At 36.8% G+C, this 23,897-nt stretch overlaps 1 protein-coding gene across 11 annotated transcripts in view; it reads left to right on the forward strand.

The window, feature by feature from the left end:
- Positions 1–23,897, forward strand: part of PCDH9 (protocadherin 9) — an 897,448-nt gene that overhangs the window by 280,484 nt on the left and 593,067 nt on the right. The gene's annotated exons all lie outside the window — the stretch shown is intronic.

Raw genomic sequence — 23,897 nt, forward strand, 5'->3', positions numbered from 1 at the left:
CTTGAAGGGAAGATACAGAGGTCTCATATATCCTGTGCCCCCACACATGCATAGCCTCCCCTGTTATCTGCATCCCTCACCAGAGTGGTGCCTTTGCTACAATTGATGAATACATAGTGGCACATCAAATCAACCAAAGTTCACAGTTTGCATTGGGGTGCACTGGGTGTCATACATGCAGTGGTTTGGACAAATGTATACTGACATGTATATATCATTATAGTATCATACAGAATATGTTCATGGCCCTAAACATTTTGTGTGCTCCGGCTGTTCATCTTTCCCAACCTCCACCCACCAGTAACCACAGATCTTAATACTATCTTCACAATTTCCCCTATTCCAGAATGTCATATTGTTGGAATCATAGAGTATGTTGTTTTTATAGATCAGCTTCTTTTACTTAATAATATGCGTTTACATTTCATCCACGTATTTTTATAACTTGAGAGCTCACTTCTTTTTAGCGCTGAATAACATTCCATTTTCTGTATATACCAGTTTATTTATTCATCTGCCTACCGAAGGACATCTTAGTTACTTTCTAGTTTGGGTAATTACGAGTAAAGCTCCCATTAACGTCCCTGTGCAGGTTTTTGAGAAGACATAAGTTTTCACCTCCTTTGGCCAAATACCAAGGAACATGCTAGCTGAATTGCCTTGTAAGAATATGTTTAACTTTGTAAAAAACTTCCAATTTGTTTTTCAACGTGGCTGTACCATTTTGCAAACCCACCATTAATGAATGAGAATTTCTGTTGCTCCACATCCTAACCAGCATTCGATGTCACCAATGTTTGTATCTGGCTATCCTAATGGGTGTGCTGTGATAACTCATTGTAGTTTTTATTTTTTTAAATATATTTTATTGATTTTTTACAGAGAGGAAGGGAGAAAGATAGAGAGCTAGAAACATCGATGAGAGAGAAACATTGACCAGCTGCCTCTTGCACCCCCCCACCGGGGATGTGCCTGCAACCAATGTACATGCCCTTGACCGGAATCGAACCTGGGACCTTTCAGTCCGCAGACTGATGCTCTACCGCTGAGCCAAACCTGTTTCGGCTGTAGTTTTAATTAATATTCATTTTTACTTAAAATTTTATCTCATTTGATACTGGAAACAACTTAAAAAAAAAAACAAAAACAAAAACAAGTGGGGTAGGCAGGGCAATAACTACCATCCCTGTTGCTAAATAAGAAAACCTCAGAAGCAGAAGGGACTTGCCCATGAGTTTGTGTGAGCTGAGTTGCAGAAATGAGAGGAAAATGAAATCTGATGCTCAATGCCCACAATATTCCTGTGAAAAAACAAGTACCTCATGATTAAATAAATAAATATTTTTAAAATATGGCATATGATTCAGCTATTTTCTCATTCTCAACATAACTTGGTGATGAGAACACTTTCAAAAGGATTTGGGTGGCCTGAATTTAATTCTTAATTCTGTAATCACCTTTGACCTTGAATTTCTGACTTCTTAATTTAAAAGTTGGCATTATTTGTATTTTGAGGAAATATATCTAAAATATATTTTATATAATAATTTATAATATGTCTTCACATATATCATTGTCTCTTTAATGAAACAACTATGGCTAACATTAAAAATAATCAAAGATTATTCTATTAATATGCCAATAGTGTTATCACCTTCACTAGGTTATTAGGGCATAATGAGTCGCTGTGATTAAAAATAATCATTCATTCATAAGCATTATAATAAATAAATTATAAAGCCTCTGCAATCAATTAATAATAAATTTTAGATCTAAATTATGATGGCCCTGAGGGGGAAAAATAGATCAATTTAATATAAATAGGAAAAATATAAATTTGTGAAAGGTCACAGTTGGAATGTTTGAGCAGGTTGCTTTTGGGGGATATATGTAGGAGGCTGCAATAGCTGGATGAGTATAGTCTGGAAAGGCTTCCTAAGCATATGGAGTGGTGAGAAAGAGTGGCACAGAAATGCTAGTGAGGAAAGATGAATTTTGGAAAAGCTTGAGGGAACGGAATTGCCTGAAGGAAGGAGAAAAGAACAGATGTAGAGATGGTCACTGCATTTTTGGACAACATGAGGTTATTTTGAATATGCATTTTAAAAGAATAAGCTATAATACTCCAATAAGAGGCTAAAATCTTTACACATAAAACCCTAACATGCAAATAGACTGAACTGCGGAACAGCTGAACAGCCGGTCACTATGGCATGTGCTGAACACCAGGGGTTGCATGGGGAACATGGCGGCCGTCAGCGGGATGGTGGAGCAGGTGATCGGGGGCGCCAGTCCAAGGTGGGGCACCAGTCACTGTCATCGAGGCGAACCTCTGGTGGTTACGGAAAATTCTTTAGGTCCTGCCCATTGCTCGCACCTGCTGCTGGCTCCCGGAGCGGGCCCCAATTGCTCTGCGCCCTCAGTGGGTGTGAGTGGCAGCTGCCAGCCCCAATCACCCCTGAGGGCTTCTCCACCTTCCCTGCTCCTGAGGGACTTTTGGGGCAGCAGCCTCTGCCTAAACCCACTGCTGGCGCCAGCCCCATTTGTGTCCGCTGCTGGCACCAACCACAATGGCTCCGCACCATGAGTGGGTGCTGGCAGGGCTGGCGTCCTCAGGGCATGGGATTGGCAGCAGCAGGAGCCGGGATGCCCCCAGACAGGGCACCGGGGGCTTTAGTGGAAGGGTCTGGGTGGGAGTGTGGAGGATGGGCCTAGAACCACCCCTCTGCCCACAGTAGCCTGGCGGCCCATAGTTCCTTTCAAGGTGCATGAATTTGTGCACCTGGGTCCCTAATTTGTCAATAAGAGGCTAAACTGGCTGGAATGGTTAAATAATATTTTAGATGATAGCAATCTTTAGTTTCAGCCAATTGACCAAAGTCCAATCTTGTATTAAGAATCATATATAATAAAAGCCTAATGTGCAAATTGTCCCCTCTTCTGAAAGTTTGGGAGTTCGACCAGACCTAGAGTTTGACCACTCGGTATGATGTGTGCTGACCACCAGGGGGCAGTGTGGAGCATGGAGGGCCTTAGTGATATGCAGCGACCTTTTGCTGGCTACCTAGGGACAGGGGTGATAGGGATAGAGGTGAGGTAAGAATGCAGCGTGTCAGCCAAGCTCACTTTCACGCCCTCTAATAATCTCCCCTGGGATGCCAGGGCTTACACCCTGGGGAATCCCCCATGCTCAGGTACTGAGTGCTTGCAAAGAACCTGCCTCGCACCCACATGGTGTCCTCCAGGTGAGCCAGGCCACAGCCACTGGGACTGCAGGGTTCAGTCAGGCTCTCCATGGGCTCATGCAGGAACCAGTCTGCTAGGCCAGCCAGAAGAGAGCGTAGTGCCCACCTGGCTTCTGTGGCACTGCTGGATGGCCCCGAGGCCCACACTGTGCCCTGGTCCATGGTGTCTGTCCACACTCACTGCAACTTCACATGGGGACTCAGGCGCTGTGACTCAGATGGAGGGAGGCACATGGGGTCCCCGGAACCTAGGTGCTGCCCAGGGCTCAGAGGTCAGCTGGAACCTGACCTTTCACACTAGACACCCATGCTTCAATTGCTGGCCAGGCCTAGGGGCTGTACCTGTGCACGGATTTTGTGCACCAGGCCTCTAGTGTCCAATAATGGGTAAAGTGGAGTTATTAAATTGTATGTTCTGCATAGCACCAGTGTAAGTGCACTTACATTTAGAATGAAATGTTTGCTATTCTCTTCTGAATGTAAACACATTTACAACGTATGAAGGGTTTTATTTATTTTTATTATTATTTCTTTTTCCTCACCCAAGGAGGATATTTTTTCCTTTGATTTTTACAGAATTGAAGGGACCAGTGAGGAGGGGGAGCACTTAAGCCCCCACCAGGGACAGGGATAGAGCCTGCAACTGAGGTACAATGCCTTGGAAATCTATTCTGAGACTCTCCAGAGCCCAGGCTGTTGTTCTAACCACTGCCCCATGCAGGCCAGGCTGAATGAAGGATTTTTAAATGCTTTACTCTTCATTCATTTTTAAAAAGAACTATTTAAAAAGTTATTTTTTAAAAAGTGTAAAAACTAATTGCCTTTTCTAATTATTTAATATGTTATCTCTAGTAAAGGAAAAGTTCATATTTAATAGTTTTTATTTGATTAATTGTCAGGAAAATATGCAGTGTATATTTCTATGATGCCCTTGATTTTGTTTGTGCCCTAGATTTCTCACTCAAAAAAATTACTATGTTAATTAACCTTGAACATGCAGTTTTACTTCAAAGGAATGTTTACAGTTAGATGCTTGTTCCAATATTTGAAGAAATATTTTTGGAATGACATCTTGTTCATCATTCTGAAACTGGACATTTTTTTTTTCCAAGATAGGGCTTAAGAGATTAATAGGAAAAATTCCTTACTTGAACATCTGTTAGAATCCTGAAAAGCTTTATTTTAAATTATATTTTCCCCTGAGAAATAGCTCATTGCAATAGAGTGAGACATAAAAAGTACACAATAGGTTCACATTGTTTTAGGACAATAGTTTTTAATCAGAGTTGAGATAATCTGACATTGAAATATTGGCTAAAGCTAGGGCCACGCTAGTTCAAGGTGGATGGATAACATTTATTTGCCAAAGTATGCAATCACCACAATCCATTTCTGTTATTTTTGCTGTTTTCTAATATGATTAGATTACTTTTTGTCTGTCATTATCAGGCACGCAGTTTTGTCTTAGAAAAAGCAACACATGTAAGTGCCTTGAGAGGTATTTCATTTAAAGCCTAATTTTTTAAATACACCAGATGGCATTTTATTCCACAGAAAGTGATAAAGTATATTTCACTACCTGTTTGTTTTGAACTTACCATATTGCCAATAAATACATACATTTACCTTTGTTTTTCTGAATATAAACAACAACTAAGTTTGTACTATTTATTCATTTTATTCACTTACAAAACTCACAATTTATCACCCCAAGAGAAAAGTAGTATTGTTTTCATTATTAAATGTGGAAACTATTAATAGTATTACTAGTAGTTTTAATATTTATATCATTACAATTTTACCATTACTTAACATATAGCATGAACACAGACTTTCTATAAAATAATGTCTTTTATGGTATAACTGTTTCCAAAACATGTTGCCTTACTCAGAATTATTACCATGCACAAAATCAGGATTATAGATCTTCTGCTTTTAGATTGATAAAATAAATCTATATGTCCATTGTATATTGATTCATTAAATTATATTTTTATTGACTCCCTAAAAAAGAAATAATGAATATTTTCCATTTGCATATGTGGATGCTGAACCCATTTCTTTACTTTTGACTAACACATGGGTTTGTAAGATTATTTGAATATTTTTTATCACACTATCTCTGCATTATTAGAATAGAAGCAAATAAGAAGAGTAGTGTAAAAGCAAATTTAATGTGTTTACTATGGAAATTATTGAGTATCTAAGAAGTGAAAAATTTACCATTCCTTGGAGTCTCACTGAATTTAAATTCATCTACTCAATATTCAATATACTAAGACATTTAACAGAACAACAAATACGAAATGATGGAGATATAAGATAGTCCTAAAGAGGCAGTTTTACTGTGGGAATTCATATGGCATTTTACTCTTCTGAAACTGAGTGTCCTCAGAGTACAACAATTAAATTATTTATTTTTGCTGAGATTTTACTTTGATGGTTTCTCTAGTAGTTGGGTAACTGTGCTGAGTTATACCCAGTTTTGTAGATTTTCTTGAATATGTAACAACAACCCTTTATGATCCCTATCTACTTTAATGTGGATCTAGGAGAATGATGCATGTCTTCATTTAGAATATTAGAACTCTAGATGTACCCATCACCACACTTTACAGACCAAAGATCCTTTTTCATTACCCCTTTTTCTAACAGAACCAATTTTATGTAACTCATTATAATGTAATTATTTGACTTATAATTTTATTAACCAAAGACATATGTAATATAAACAAAGTTTTGATCAACATAAACAATCTAGTGATCTAGTGTTATTTTTCTCAATTGATTCAATTATACCTAAACAAAAAATACTTGATATTTTAAACTGTGAAGATTTACACTGGATAAACATTTAAATTACATTAATTTAATTTTAATATTTCTTAAATTTTGAAAAGCATTCACTTCTATTTCTCCCTTTGATTTTGCCAGATTACTCAATTATTTAGTATTGGACAATTCATCTTTGGGGGACAATAAGGATGCTGAAGTGACTTGTTTCTTGACATCATTGTGCTTAAAGTCTAATGGACTTTATTTTAAAGATATAATCCCCATGTTATAAATAAAGAGCTCTTTGCTTGTTTTTGTAACCATGTTTTCAATTATACACCAGTGGATTATTTCAACATATGCCTTAAAATGTACCCCAGTTCTATTTTAATTTGTATAGCTATAGAAAAAAAAAATAGAAATAGAAAATTTATTTTGTACTACAATCATGCTAAAAGTTGGTACAAATCAGTTGAAAAACAGTAGGTAGAAAATATATAGAAGTTATACATTTGTATCTATAATCTATCATCTTTCCATTCATTTAAATGTATTTTCCACAGCTGCTACTTTTTAGAGTAAACCAACAAATAAATTTGTGTAATTATCTTATGAATTGATAATCTATACAGTTTAATCTTCCATTGAAACTAAGACAGCCATGGTTAATTATATATAGTTTTTTAATAATTAAATAAACTATATGCCAAAACCGGCTTGGCTCAGTGGATAGAGCATCGGCCTGCAGACTGAAAGGTCCCGGGTTCGATTCCGGTCAAGGGCATGTACCTTGGTTGTGGGCAAATCCCCAGTAGGGGGTGTGCAAGAGGCAGCTGGTTGATGTTTCTCTCTCATGGATGCTTCTAACTCTCTATCCCTCTTTCTTCCTCTGTAAAATATCAATAAAATATATTAAAAAAACTATAATATTTATGGAACTCGGTAAGTTTATTGAATATTATTAATAAGAATTGATTTAATGATTTCATATCCCTTTGGAAAATATTTTTCTTTGGTGCATTAAAATTATAATGAATGCTACTATTTTCTTATCTGCCCCAATTTAAATATTGTTAAAATAATAATTATAACAAAAATAACTAGTATATTATAACTTCTAAAGAAAAAAAAAGTATAAAGTATAATCTTAGCTGTTACTTTATGTAAAATCCAAACAAGTAAATGACAATGTGAGAATGACCTTCATTATTTCTTGGGCAAAATTTAATTAACAGGAACCCATTGTGGCCTTTTGAAATTTTTTGGAGTGATTGAATTCTTATCATAAATTCTTTAAAGTTCTTTCAAAAGTACTGGGGAAAAGCAAGTAGATAAAAATAAATCTAGTTGTATAACTTTGATGGCAACCAACAAAGCACTCTGATTCACATGAGGTCTAATGATATGTTTGGAAATATTCAATTATATGTCACTTAAAAAATCAAAACCAATCTTTTGTGATTATTCTTTTAAGTTGCTTCTGTAAGATCTTTATAGAACACTGACACCTAATTTTGGATGGTGACCAAAAGCTCTTTGCCAATTACATATATATTTTTAAGTGAACATGAAATCAACAAAAGTGTTTTGATTTCAGTTCAGCTGCAAATATATAAAGACTGATCTTTATTGATTGTCAGTCAGTTCACAAACAAAACTTTCTTTTCAGACCTTGGGTCTTTTTGCTTTATGCTTCTTTGTGTCAAAATCGCTCCCTAATAGGTATTCTGGTGTGAGATGATGTTTCAGAATGCTGAGTCACTAAGGAAATTATATATATATATATATATATATATATATATATATATATATATATATATATATATATATAAAGATCCTCACCTAGTAAATTGCTCAGAAACCATCAGAGAATTTTGACATAGAGTCTCAATCATTTGAAAAACTCTGCTGACTTAGATTTCATGGATTGAGACTTGATGACATAAATAAAAGGGTAACCTTGTTTGTTCTAGCTCTTAGAACAAAATAATTCCTTTTCTTAATTAGTAATTTATTAATTCATGTGTGTATTTATTATAGACAGTTTATAGTTGTAAAATATATTAGTAATTTATTTTTTATTAAGAAAGAACCTTGGGGTGGTAAAATTATCAAACACTTTTTTTTTTTTAAAGAGTGAAATAAGATGTCATTTTTTATTTTATAAAAATCATGATTCATGGCACCTGCTATAGAATTTATTTAAGACTTTGGGAAGTTCTAAGTGCCAGCTCCTATATTCATGTTATATGAAGAATACTATATTCAAATAGGTCTTTTTTTTTTTAACCAGGCTTTTAACATTTCAATTTTATGTGTATTTAAGGATGCAAATCTGTCATCTAAAAGTACATTAACCAATATACATTCTTATTATAAAATATATCTTAACTTGCCACAAATTGGAACATTTATAAGTGATCATTTAAAACTCACATCCTAAAAGAAGGAAAATATAAAGGCTGAGTTTAGGAGAGAAACAGCACCAAGTTTCTGAAGAAAAACTTGTCAAGCATCATAATAGGAAATTAAGTGATTTCATTTCTGAAAAAAGTCTAAGTATAAAATACAGCGTGACGAATCTCTGTAGAGAGAACCGCCTCCTTGCCAATGTGGGTAGTCCTCTGAGTGACACTTCAATGGGACTGGGGAGAGCTCCTATTTATGTTTAACTTCACTTAGAAACAGCAGCAAGGCTCTGTGCCTAATATAGAAATGCTCTCAGAACGATTTAGTCTATTTCCTGAAAAAGTAAAAGAATGAAAGCTTAAAAAAAAAAATCAATGAATAGCATGCCCTATTTGCACTTGTAAGGGAGAGGAAATGAATGGAGGTATTTTTATTTTTTAATGTACTATAGGAGGAAACAAATATAGGTTCTTAAGTGTTAATTGCCATGTATTGCATGTTTGTAAAATTAAAGTCATTTAAAGAATCTTCATCTTTCTCTACTCTGTTCTATCTCCAACCCCATACAATTGAAGACTTGCCATGAAAAAGCAAACATTAACCTGCCTGCTATCTCAGTGCTACTCTTGACTATTTTGACATTTGGAGTAAGTCCTACTTCTTTTGATCTTTATACACTAAGTAGCCAGATTATTATGATCTCTGAATGCATAATAATCCGGCCACTCAGTGTGTCTATGTGTGTGTGTGTGTGTGTATATATATATCAGAGGCCTGATGCATGAATTCATGCTTGGGTGGGTCTGACCAGCCTGGCCAGGGGGAGGGGACACGGGTGGTTGGTCGGCCTGACTGCTGGTCAAACTCCTAGATGAGGGGATAATTTGCATATTAGAGGAGACAATTTGCATATTAGTTTTTTATTATATAGGATATACACTGAGTGGCCAGATTAATATGTGTTCAGAGATCATAATAATCTGGCCACTCAGTGTATAGGTAATCTATGAAATTCATCACAGAATTACATGTTTGCATCCAACTCACCTCAAAATTGCAACTTTCTCAACACTCCAGTTCCAATATTCCATCTTCTATTCTTTTCACTATTAGTGCGCTTTTCAACCAGTTGGTCTCCTTTAATTATAGAGACCGTCTCTGTCATGTTCTGTTTTAGAGTTTTTATTTCTACTGCTTTCTAATATGGGGAGATCTTTTAAACTTGAACATAACTTCATTTATAACTCTTCCTCTTCTAAACATTAATCTTTCTTTCTCCTTAATTTTGGTGCCCAAATTCTCCAGTTGGATGACATATAACATATCTCCAGTATCTTATTCTTACAAGTAGTATCATATTAATCCATCCTCAGAAGTGTGATAACTGCTCTGGCCTGGTAGCTTAGCTGGTTGGAGAGTCATCCCGATGCACCAAAATTCAAGATCAGTATATCAGTGAGGGCACATGAAGGACTCACCAATGAATGCATAAATAAGTGGAACAGCACATCAATTTATCTCTCTCTCTCTCTCTCTCTCTTTCTCTCTCTTTAAAAAAAAAAAAAAAAAATATATATATATATATATATATATATATATATATATATATATATATATATATATATATTATTGATTTTTCACAGAGAGGAAGAGAGAGGGATAGAGAGTTAGAAATATCAATCAGCTCCCTCCTGCACACCTTCTACTGGGAAGTGCCCGCAACCAAGGTACATGCCCTTGACTGGAATCGAACCTGGGATCTTTCAGTCCGCAGGCCGATGCTCTATCCACTGAGCCAAACCAGTTTCGGCTCTCTCTCTCTCTCTCTCTCTCTCAAGTTAATTTATAATGTGCAATAACTCCTTTCAAGTTTACTACTAACTTCCTTTATTTTACTTTGTGTTAGTTTTCTTGGTTGCCATAACAAAATACCAAGACCAGATGGATTTAAAAAAAAAGAATTTACTTACAATTCTGTAGCCTGCAAATCCATAATTAGTACCAGAATCCTGTGGTTTCAGTGACAGTGAGGGCTCCCTTCTTAGCTTGCAGATGACTTCCTTCTTGCTTCCTCTTCATGTGGCAGACACAGGCAGTAAGGTTTGTGGTGTCCCTTTCTATGAGGCACCATTCCCATCTCCAGGATTTTACCCCCATGTCCTCATCTAAACATAACTACCTTCCAAAAATCCGGTCTTCAAATACCATTACCAGGGACTTAAGGCTTCAACATATAAATGTTGAGAGGACACAATTCAGTCCATAGCAACTCTTTTGACATATTTAATATCTCCGACTATCCTGTCTTTAGGAGAGGATCTGTTTCTAACACCAGAGCAATGCATTTTTATTTGCTTTCCCTATCAAAAATTTTAGTAAGGTCATGGAATCCTAATAGGCATCATATTTTCAGATGATGTGAAACTTGGAGTTGTGGTACTCTGTTAGAAGGATATCTTGAAAGCTGGACAAAAGTAAGAATGAAAATAGAGTTTAGTGGAGCTAAGGGCCCAAGTGTGGTTGGGGGATTACGAGGCTTATCAGCACACGTCAGAAAGATGTTAGGATTTTAGTTTTGGGAAGTCTCGATATTAGTCAATAGTGTGATGTGACTGCCAAAGTGCAAATGCAATTTTAAGCTGCTTTAGTCAGCATACATCTTCTAAAATAAGGGAGATAACAACAACAACAACAACAACAAAAAAAACTCACTCTGTGCTATATCTAACTATTATACATAGCGCTGTTACATTAAATCCTGGGTGCTCCATTTTCAATAATATTTTTTAGGATGAATTTAAATCATGCTGTATGAATATCTTCTGTGGAAACATTTAGAGACATAATTTAAAGAAACCAAGGCTTTAAATTCATCATAAACTGGAATATAATGCTACCCCATTAAAAATAACCCCCATTTTCCTAGGAAAAAAAACAAAAAATGACCTAACTAAATGTATAAATATGTGGGAATACAAAAAAAAATAGTCAAGTTTTACTTGTATGAAAGTTACAGCTATTGTTTTTCAATATCACCTTGCATCAAAGACCGTTTTCAACTCAATTTAAGCCACATCATGACAGTAATCACTATCACCTCCATTACCAACTTACTAGAAAAAAATAGTACTTTTTGCAGTTGATGTTCTTACCAGAAATTTTAGTTTCAAGCCACAGTTAATCATATAGCCATGAATTCTTTAAGTCAGTAAATGCATTTTGAGCACCTTCTAGCCTTCAGGCCCTGTTGTATGTCCTAGGGGCGACAGAGAGCACAGTAACAAAGACCAGCCTTTATCCTATATAATGAAGAGGTGATAAGCAAATTGACCCTCACACCTTCACAAGATGACTTTCTATGACCAGGCTGGCAGGGGGGTTAGTGAGGGAGACCAAAGGACTGAGCAGCAGGCTGTGAAGGGCAACCAGGTCAGGAGGGGGAGGGAGGAAGGCATTTGGGGGCAACAAGGGCAGCAGGGTGGGAGTAAGGGGTGACCAGGCCAGCAGAGGGGGCAGTTGGGGGCAACCAGGCCAGCAGGGGGGAGAGGGGGGAGCAGTAAGGGCTGACCAAGTGGGTAGACAGATGAGCAATTAGGAGCCAGCTGTCCAGGATTGGGAGAGGGATGTCCCACTGCCAGTTTAGGCCCGGGATTGAAGATGGTGCAGGCTGGTCTGAGGGGACCCCCTCCCCAATACACGACTTTTGTGCACTAGGTCTCTAGTGTTCTTATATTTGCATAACATTAAAACTATTAAATTTTCATTTATTGCTTTGGTATATATATTTCTCATTGCCACCACAGATGCATTTCTCAGATGAATATTTGAAATGGTTTTTAGAATATGTCATTATAAAGTTATAGAACACTTCTAAATTTTAATTTATCCCAGACTAATTATTAAACTGTGTTAAAGTACTCTCTCATTTTTTAAAGGTTGACCTCTTAAGCATACAAAACAGGAATTGATTCATGTTCCAGAAGACTGATGTGTCTTCCTCAAACAGGGCTCATAACATTGGAGAATCCTAATGTTACGTAGCAAATCATACTTTGTTCTTTTGTTCTGATGGATAGTTTTTTGGGAAAAAAAAAATCACCTCATGCTCAAACATGCATGGTAATTGATAAACCTTAAAAAGGGGGCATTTGGTCCAAGCCAGTTTGGCTCAGTGGATATAGCATTGGCCTGGGGACTGAAGGGTCTTGGATTCTATTGCAGTCAAGGCTACATACCTCAGTTGCAGGCTCAATCCCTGACCCTTGCCGGGGCATGTGTGGGAGGCAACTAATCAATGTGTTTCTCTCACATTGATGAAGTGGGCATTTGATAGTCAAAAGGTACCAACTTCCAGTTAGAAAACAAGTCCTAGAGATGTAATATACCACATGGTGACTATAGTTAATAATAATAATATTGGTTTGTATACTTGAAAGTTACCAAGAGTAGATTCTAAAAGTTTTTATCACACACAAAAAAATTTAAATGTGTGTGATAATAGATGTTTAGTTATGGTGGTGATCATTTTGCAATATAGTATGCTTTTATTAAAATATTATGTTAATACACCTTAAACTGATATAATATTATATGTCAACTATCCTACATAATAAAAGCCCAGTGACTGAATGGTGGGACGACAAGAACAACTGGTCGACCATTCACTATGATGCACGCTGACCACCAGGGGACAGACAATGCAGAAGCTGCCTCCTGGTGGTCAGTGCGCTACCACAGTGGGAGCACTGCTCAGCTGATCAGGATGAGTAGTTGCTCCTGCCAAGAACCCCAGGCTGATGGGCAGGAACCCAGGGCCCAGGACCATAACTTTCTTGCTCCCTGCCACCTCCTCCGAATGCTCACAGACTGCACAGTTCCACTGCTGGGCTCACATAGCTGATCCCGGAGTCTGGGAAGTGGGTTTGTGGCCGCTGAGGGACAGTGGCCTACTCTGCCGCCTCTCAGTGCTATTGTCTCTGGGCCAGGCCCTGTTCCGGGGCTCTGGAGAGGTGAGTGCTCCGGTTCCACAGAAGATGCTGGATCAGGGAGCAGCCTCTCAGAGGGCGGGTCGACAGCCACTCAGATGACCTGGATGAGTGGTACTCTCACAGCCGGCCACACCCTGCAGGCCATGCCCCCCACCAGTGCACAAATCCCACACACCAGGCCTCTAGTGTCTCAATAAAAAAAGGTTGGCTGATGAGATTTATCCAGCTTCAAACCAACCAGTGTTTGAGTGGAAGAGTTCAAAGCATTTTATTTGAATAATATTGGAATAACTATTAATATTTCTAAAGTAATTGAGGTAACTCATTTGTAGAGCAAGTTTACTATCACTAGAAATACTAACTTAGAGCTGGATAACCAAATTTCATTAATGTATTCATTTATCTCCCTCTCTCTCTACCTTCTCTTTACTTTCATCCTCCCAACCCCACTAGTAAAGAATATTTAATTCCCTCTGAATTCCAATTTATTCTATAATTTTTAATGTGATTAAGACCTTTGAAATAGATCATGGATGTCCAATGACATGCTGTTGATCAAGGAAGGACAGGTAGCAATTAGAGTTGTAATTTCAGATATTTGATGTGAGGGAGTTTAGGCAGAGGTCTCCTAATCTAAGTGTCCTTGGCTTGTGAGACAGGGAGGTTGCTAGAGTGATGTTATACTTTGTACAGAGAACATGAGTGGGGGTCATGAGTTGAGATCTGCTATAATCTACAGCTCAGAGATTTCAGCAGAGTCAATAGGGAGGAGTCCCAGTTTCCTTAGCTGATATGCTCCAGTACTCTTGATGTGTCATAGCGATCATTGAAGCCAATGTTATTCTTTTAACAACCCAAAAACTGTTCTTTGCATCAGCTTCAGCCTGTCCAACAGTTAGATTAAACATCAGCAGGAGAGGCTGGTCAGGGCACATACCTGCGTTGCAGGTTCAATCCTGAATGAGGCATATACAGGAACAACCAATTGACAATTCTCTCTCTCTCTCTCTTTCTCTCTCTCTCTCTCTCTCTCTCTCTCTCTCTCTCTCTCTCTCTCTCTCTCTCTCTCATCTTTCCTACCTCTCTGAAATAAATTGAAAAATGTAGGAGGAGGCCCTGGCTGTAGCTCAGTTGGTTAGAGCTTCACCCATATAAGAATTAACCATATAAGAATTAATCAAATAAGTGAAACAACAACTCTCTTATCTCTCCCTTCCCTCTCTAAAATAAAATCTTAAGGAGGGAGTGCAGTGAGTAGAGTAGTTGGCCTAGGTTTGAAGCAGTTTCTCCAATTGCTAGCCTTGTGGTTTTGTATAAAGGATTTAATCTATCTGAATGCCAATTTTATTGATAAAGTGAAGAACATAGTTTTCATTTCACAGGATTATTGTCAGAATATATGTATGAAATATATATGTATAATATATATGCAATCATAATTATGTACATATATAGTTATACATGTTTAAGCATAAAATACACACACAGAGTCATAAATGACAGTGTCTTTTTTTCAATATTTTATTGATTTTTTACAGTGAGGAAGGGAGAAAGAGAGCTAGAAACGTTGATGAGAGAGAAACATTGACCAGCTGCCTCTTGCACACCATCCTACTGGGGATGTGCCCGCAACCAACCTACATGCCCTTGGCTGGAATCGAACCTGGGACCTTTCAGTCCTCAAACCGACACTCAACCGCTGAGCCAAACCGGTTTCAGCTGACATAGTGTCTTAAAACATAGACAGGCTACACTCAGAGATATTAAGTAGCTCTTTCAATGTTGCTATAGCTCCTGATACTTGGCTGCTGTTACTGCCAATACTGTTGTCCTAGTTGTCAGCACAGAGGTTTCTTCATTTGATGTTCTGCTTGCCCCAAATTGTGCTATCAAAAGATATCTTCTAGTTGTCACATGTCCCTAAAATTTCAATTGTTTTGCTAAACTGACAAACCACTATATTCCAGTTGGAAGCAAAGGGGAAAGGTGAAGTGAAGATGACTATTATTCCTTCCAGCATCTCTGCAGGAAATGGAATGTGTTTTACTTGACTTTCTATGATTCAATTCTCTTATCTCCTATTTAATGAAAGGTCACCCAGTAGAATTCTGAACCCAAGAAGAAAATACATATCCTAGATATACTAGATACAATTACTGTGAGGAAAGCTATTTTAAAAATTAACTGCACATTGGGTTTGTTGGCAAAGGAGGTGGGAATGGTGAATGAGAAATCACAAAGACTCGGTCACACCCACACTCATTATTATTATTGGGTGCAGGGTAAAGTGTTGACTTGTGACAAGAGCAGGGAAAAGGAAAGGGTGGAGACACAGATTCAGTGGAAATAATTTGTGTAATGTTTTTGCAATTATTAGTCTGTACTCTAGGATAATTGCCAGTAAATTTTGGGAATAAGTATAGATATTGTTCTAGGCATTGTAGACTCTGGATGTGCAAGGATGAACAACTTCTATGAGGTCATTTACTGGAGAGAGCCTATAGTAAATAATTATAATATTGTGGCATATTGCTTCATTATTAATAATTCTAAGTAAACATTTTTATAAAACATTTTCTCATTTATTGGTGATTTTTCTTGCAGCAAAATTTAGTAAGGTCTAGTGCCTATAGCATGTGTTTATATGTATATGTTTATGCTCAGTGGCCAAGATATAATGGAAGTTGCAGCATATAATTAGTAGCCCTTAAATCTGTGAACTTATATTTAATACTTTACATTTTTTTTGACTTCACATTACTACATCTCCTCTAGGTAAACTATTCACTCTCTTGTGAAGAGAATTTTATTTTGGATGAGGTGAATCAGAAAAAAAAATAGGTCCTAAAAACAAGAACCATATTTCTGGAGCATCTATGATATGTTAGGTACTTGCATATACTTAGAACAAACCATTAACTTACACTCCTTCTTAAACATGTCTGTAAGGCTGTCATATAACACCATTGTGGGAAATATAGGTTGAATAATTAGCATAGTGCTATAGACACAGGAGGCTGAACATCATTCATTAAAAGTAGGGAAACAGGATTTGTATCGATTCCTGTCCAAAGTGCCTCCCACATCCATTGTGCTTTTGCAGCAGAAGTGTTTGTGACCTACAGTGCTATCAGCACCTTGCTAGTTCAGGAAGGAGAAGGCAGCCTGTGCATAACTAAGTGAGCGGTTCACCTGCAGGGATGGGGAACCTTCTGTCTGCCAAGGGCCATTTGTATATTTATAACATCGTTTGCAGGCCACACAGAATCATCAACTTAAAAACTAGCCTACTCTACTTTGGTCAGGCATTTAATGAACTCACCCCTAATGCCTTGGCAGGAACAGACCAAATGCTTTATCTGGCTTTATATGGCTCGAGGGCCAGATGTTATCCACCCCTGATAGGAATGCAAGTTTAGAAGATGCAACAAAATTCAGGGTAACAACTTACATATAATAAAGCCACTTTGCTTACCTTAGCACAGATGCTCACCCCTACTTTAGTTAAAACCATCTCTAGCAACAGATGAAAGAAATAATTACAACACATCCCATGTTTATTTTATAGGGAGAGGATTAACATACAAATTTACCTTCTCCTTTGAAAGTTTCTTTTAAACAGCTAGATCCCCGCAGGCACTTAGAGGATAGAAACAGTATCTACATATAAAAAGGGAAAGGGGAAATTAAGGTGGTTATCTGGGAAGTGTAACCCCAAATTCCCCTCTGTATGAGCAAATGCTGCAGAAAAGTTCAAGGCGGAAAATACAGATAGCACCATCCTTTCTGATTGTTTTCTTGGGAGATTTAGCTTTGGTGTTTTGACATCTGTGTCTTCTGGGATACTGACTGTATTAGGAATGATGACACAGGGAGGACATGCTGGTCAGACACACTCATCTTTGCTCTCTCCTTTCCAGTGCACTCCCCCAGCATTGAAAAGGAAGACCAGGTTACTCTTGTGAAAACAGGATCTTTGAGGACAGTTTAATTTGTGACTGCTTCTTATTTCTTGTTTGAAGTTACGACTTCAATTATGTTGACATTCACTCTTCCTAATGTGAAAAAGCTCCCTGTGGCTCGGTGAAATACATTCCATTTTCATCCTCTTCCCAAGACACCTTTCGATCCGGGCTGCTTTAGGAGTCTTCCACTCTGTGCACACAGATACATCCCTATACATCTTTACCTCATTTGTAATTCCGCTTGTCATTAGCAGGATCAAGTGGTATATACATCTGTGCATTGAAAAGGGGGGAGGAGGGGGACAAAGAGGAATAACTAAATAATTAAACCCAAACCCTTCATTGTTATGAAGCATTTGCAAATACTACGTGTGTGATGTTGGATTAGACACTGTGTAAGTTAAATGCTCAATGCACTATGCATTAAGGCTTTCACAGACAACCAAGAAACGACAGAATAGAAGATAATTCATCCAGTAAATGTTAAGAAAATTTAATTAAATGATAAATTCAACATTTTTGTTGCTTACAAGACAAGGGTTAAATGTATCTGTTAGAAAATTCACCAGCTGTCCTTGGTAATGAGGAAAAAAAAAAAAACACAATGGGAAAACCTGTCCCATGCCATATGACAGATGGATGGATAGATCGCTTGTGGAAGCAGAGCTGTTTGTTGTTAAGTAGACAATTTTAAGCTCTTCACATGGTTTTAATCATTTAAAAAAGTTCACAGGATCACCTGTCTTGAGTGTTCATGTTCCTTGTCAAGGGCCTGGCAGTGCTGAGTAGATATTTTCTGGGAAGGTATTTTTAGTATATACATAGTTACCAGTTTTAATTTTAAAATTCTATTACGTATGATTGTTAAATATTAAAAGAACAATCTTTTATTAATCCAAACATATACAATGACCTAATATATAAAAATAAAGCAATACTTCTCCAGAACAAAAATTGAGATTTTCATTTTAGTGATAACATTAGGAGTGAAAAATATCAGAAACAAATACCACTTATTGTGAATCTAATATTCTCCCCAATTTTAGATAATCAACATAAAGTAACTCAAATTTATAAAAGAGAATACTACAGTCCTAGCCAGTTTGGGTCAGTGTCAGCCTGGGGACTGAAGGGTCCAAGACACAATTCAGGCCGAGGGTACATACCCTGGTTGTGGGCTCAGTCTCCAGTGGGGGGTGGGGGGGGGGTGCAGGAGGCATCCAATCAATGATTCTCTCTCATCATTGATGTTTCTATCTCTTCCCTCTTTATTCCTCTCTGAAATCAATAAAAATATATAAAAAGAAAAGATAATACTACATAGCACAGCATGAGCATAGTGATTTTTATAGATGAGAAAATGAACATTTCTTTAGAACATACACAGTTCCACAAATCTCACAACTATTAAGTGACAGAATCCATACCCAAATCTGTTTGATTTTACTCCAGTGCTGTATTCTTTCACAGACACAACCCTGAGAACCATCAACTTCTGAAGGAATTCTGTGTATTGAATTGGCACACACAATATTGTTGTTTTTTTTTTAGTGATGTGAGAATCTCATTTTATTTTGTGTTACTATATAACCTAATTTCATATTTATAGAAATCCTATAGTAAGCATTACTATTTTCTATTTAATGTGATACTCTTGTTTACTGGGATTAACTAATGTTTCTGTACTCATTTAAAAATTAACTGAACCTTTATTTGTCAAGGCTCAGAAACTTTCTAACCACTGTATTCTTTTGTTAAATTTGTTGAAAGTTGCTTGAATAGCATTTAAAAATATATTTTCTTGATTTTCAGAGAAAGAGAGAGAGAGAAAGAGAGAGAGAGATCAGTGTGAGAGGGAAACATTGATTGGCTGCCTACTACAAATCAGGCATGTGCCTGACTGTGAATTGAACTAGTAACCTTTTTGTGCACAGGAGGACAACCAACCAACTGAGTCATATCAGTCAGGGCTAAATAGCAATTCTGAGTTTAAGAGCCTTTCTGTGTTTTCCCTTTATTTTATTTTATTTTATTTTAATTAATTAATTAATTAATTTATTTTTGCATATACAGGCTCCCAGCTTACTCAAACTGATGCCAGGCAAAATCGTGACATATAGAAGTTTCTATGTCCTGGTCTTCTCTCTCCTGTCAGTCTCACTTTCCCTTTTATCTTGTTTCTCTATTCATTTCCCCAAAGCTCTATTCTATTTCTTGTTTCACTCCAACGAGTCCACTAAGATGATAGTTGATAAAAGATTAGGTTCTGCATCTCCCAGGAGTATTTACATTTTAATGGGGGTCTCTTGCTGATCAAAAAGCCTCCAAGTTGCAGAGGAAATACATTCTAAAGGTAAAAGGCAAAAGAGATATTTTTAGATAGGAGCATCTGGCTTGCCCCTCTAATCACATCCCATAAGCCGCCTACTCCATTTATTTGTAAGACCTTGGCTTTGCAGTTCGCTGTAATTGCACATGCTTTTTCAGAGATTTGAATCCTGTTTCAGAGCTAGTGTGATATTGGTACCTCAAAGTTTATTCTCTTTCTTAGTTCTGCATTTTTTGATGACTGGAACAGATTCCAAAAGGCTTTCTAATGATGATGTAAGGCATTGAACAACAACAACAAAAAAATCTGTTGTTTTAGCAGATTTGGAGGGGAATAATTCAGCTGCCAACAGGATGAAAGACTAGTCTGGAAATGCCACCGTTCCTTTGCTGTGTTATGATACACACCTAAAAAAGGAAATACTGTTTTTGTATAAATGCTAGAGTTCTCTTAGATATAAAGAGAATACATAATAAAGAACCCAGATAGCTTTTGTCACTTCATCTGCAGAACTTTCTCTTTAAGGCGCATTTATGTAAACTAGCACACCTACATGTGTTTTCAACTGAAATAATTGAAAAGATTAAGATAATGTGGGGTTTTTGTTTTGGTTTTTTTTTTTTTTTTTATCATGTAAGCATTGATTTAGCATATAGTCTAGATTACATTTGGGTGCTTTCATATAGTAATGCTTTTTTGTTTGTTTTTTTAATCCTCACTCAAGGATATTTTTCCATTGATTTTTTTAGAGAGCCTGGAAGAGAGAGGGAAAGGCAGAAATATCCATGTGAGAGAAACATATCAATTGGTTGCTTCCTGCGGGAGCCAGACCAGGGAGGATCTTGCAACCAAGTTACATGACCTTAGCTGGAATCAAACCTGCGACCCTTTGGTCTACAGGCCGATGCTCTATACATTGAGTTAAACTGGCTGGGGCCATATAGTAATTTTTTATGCAAAAATAGACACCCTACCTGGGTAGTGACAAGCCTAAAAGGATGAATAATTTTTAGAAAGGCTTGGTAATTGTGATAATATATTAAAAATGGAAAACGAAGGGGTCTCTCAAAACACACTCTCAAAGTGAAGAAAATTGGGGAAACATTCTTAAAAACTTGGCCCTCATTTAGTCAATTCATTAATATCTTCATATTTAATTGCTGAGTACAGCATTCTTTTGTGACAAAATGTTAATATTTACTACTCATTTTAATATTTGGGTAAAAATATTTAGAAATTTACAATTTTTTCCTTTATGTTATTAATTTTCCCAAAGATTCTAAGAATGCTTTTGTATTATGGATCTTAATGATGCAATTGATAATAAGCTGTTCATAGTATACTTTTTTTTTTCTATATCACTGTAGATACTAAAGAAGGAATTGAAAAGGAAGAGGCATATGAGTCTGGGTCCTAAATACAAATTCTGCATTCCAATTATCTTCCCAAAAGCAGGCATAAATAACTTAGAAAAGTAAAAGGGCAAGTCTATGGCCATGGCTCATGTGGCTCAGTTGGTTCAGCATCATCCTATGCACCAAAAGGTTGCTGGTTCAATTCCCAGTTAGGGCACTTGCCCAATGGCTGGCCTAATAATCCCCATTGGGGAGTATTTAGGAGGTAGCAGATTGATATTCTGCTCTCACCTCAAAGTTTCTCTTTCTCTCTCCCTCTCCCTTCCTCTCTCTAAGTACTAATATTTTTTAAAAGACATAACTATAGTAATTCATATAGCAACTTTCCCCCTCCCAAAAGTCTTAACTGTTATTTTGGTTTAGTGGTCAATCATTAATCACCAGCAATTCATTCAATTTCTACTGAATGGTAGGAACTGTACCAGTATGAACCATATCTATTTCTTGCCAAATAAATATTAACATTAATGCAGTTTGGGATTTCAACATAACCTGTTAGCATGTCCAAATGATTATGGTAAACCAACCATTTCTCCAGAATTCCTAATTTATCTCAAAGTCACTACTATTCTCTGAGTCATACAACTTCAAATAATTAAAGTATCTTTGAAAAGTCCATTAAGCCTTCATACTCCCAAATTTGGTAAATAAGACTTGTCAATTCTATTTTTGTAGTATCTCTCACATCAATTTTCCCCGTTATGCATTTATTCCCTACCATATTCTATTCTCTCCAGGAACTACTTGACTATCTTCTTCATTCAGTGCTTCCTATTCAATTCACCCATCTCATTAAAGGCAGATTCAACTTGTTAAAAAGTACCTTTGATTATGTTAGCCCTTTAACCCTGCTCTTCCCTCCAAAAAGAATAAACACATGAGCCTAGGTGTGTATGGACCTATACAATTTCACCCCTGCACTACCTTTCTAAATTTGTCTCAAATGTTTCCCTTAAACACAATCCTAATTTCATGGAATTGTTTATTCTTTTCTATAAAATGATCCCATTTTTCTAACTCTAAGCATGTGTTCATAATAATTTCAACCCTCTGGGTCCAATCCTTTAATCTTCATTCAAATCTATTTCCATGATTTTTTTTTCCCCAACCAATACCTTTGTCTACCATCAATAACAAGATTAAATAAGTTGCATCAAAACTTTGTCCTCTAAACTCTTCTGGTTTTATCTTCATCTTTCTAATGGCAATTATATCTGCCTTGTGTAGCCATAAGTTTTATTCTTGTCATAAAACTTATATTGGAAGTCTTTTTTTTTTTGGAGGGAGAATATCTTCATTATTTCATTTTTATATTAAAGTTTCTTTTCTTTCTTTCATTCTTTCTTTTACTTTTTTTTTTTTTTTTTTTTTTAGAGTAAAGTTTACACTAACAGATCTTGTCTCTGACTCTTGGTCTCCTCATCTGCAAAATGGAAATAACGGTTTGTTATTATCAGTGCTGTTTTGACAGATAAATAAGGCAGCACAATTTAAAAGTACTTTAGCATAGGGATGCTGATTGTACCTCTCAGCATGGAGCATCAGAGCTTGTTATTTACAAGATGAAGATTTCAGGTGACTGTCTGACCTTGAATATTGTGGCCATTGCACACTGCCCTTCTGCTTTGTTTATCAGAGAGATGCTTCATGATAGGACAAGCTTGCAAATCAGCACAGGTAAATTATATGCCCTAAAAGTAATTTAGTCAATATTAATAGACTTACTTTTTATATTGTTATGCTGAAGTGTAACTTCTAAACCATTATTCTCTATGTTTTAAAGTTCAGGAGACTATTTTTATTAAAGTCGAAAAATTCATGGCAAAAACACAGCACATTTATTGAACATACAGCTTGTTCAAGGCATATGGTGGCTTTATTGTGCAGAAATGTGTCATCTTTTTGGAGCTATTCTGGAAAGATTCACATTAAATTCACATGATTCCCTTTAGGCTACTAAAATTTCATTAGGAATTATTTCTAAAATATATAGAATTTGTGGTAAGGCCAGAAACAGAAGAAGAGATATGTTTGCCATAAAATCCATAAAGACTTTATAGTTTTAAGAAGGCCAATGACTCCTGGATATTATACTTTTCACAATTCATAATTTCATTTATGATTATACATTTACTTAGAGGCCCAGTGCACAAAATTTGTACACAGGGATGGGTGGGTGCTGTCCCTCAGCCCAGCCTGAGGGACAATCTGGGACATCCCTCTCACAATCCAGCACTGCTGGTTCTCAACCACTTACCTGCCTGCCTGCCTGATTGCCACTAATTGCTTCTATCTGCCAACCTGATTACCCCTAAGATTCCCCTACCAGCCTGATCAATGCCTCACCGCTCCCCTGCTGGCCCAATTGCCCCTAACTGCCCTCTCCTGCTGACCATCTTGTGGCAGCCATCTTGTGTTCACATGGGGGCGGCCATCTTTGACCACATGGGGGCAGCCATCCTGTGTGTTAGAGTGATGGTCAATTTGCATATTACCTCTTTATTATATAGGATGACCCTTGCTATGTTTTTTTGTGTTTTGTTTTGTCCATCACTATTAAATTCTCAGTACCACAAATGTTATATATGACCTTTCCCAAAATAGTCTTAATGCTGCAAATTAAATACGATCTATTTTAATAAATGTAATAGTAAAATATTCTTTGGATTTTCATGTTCTCAATGTGATTTAATTATACTGATGTTTAGTGAGTATCTGTTTTGTGTTCTAGCCACTCTTCACTCTGATTATGGCTTATTTATTTAGCATTT

This window comes from Pipistrellus hanaki (assembly GCF_964339955.1).
Source record: "Pipistrellus hanaki genome assembly, chromosome: 3".
Classification (NCBI taxonomy): domain Eukaryota; kingdom Metazoa; phylum Chordata; class Mammalia; order Chiroptera; family Vespertilionidae; genus Pipistrellus; species Pipistrellus hanaki.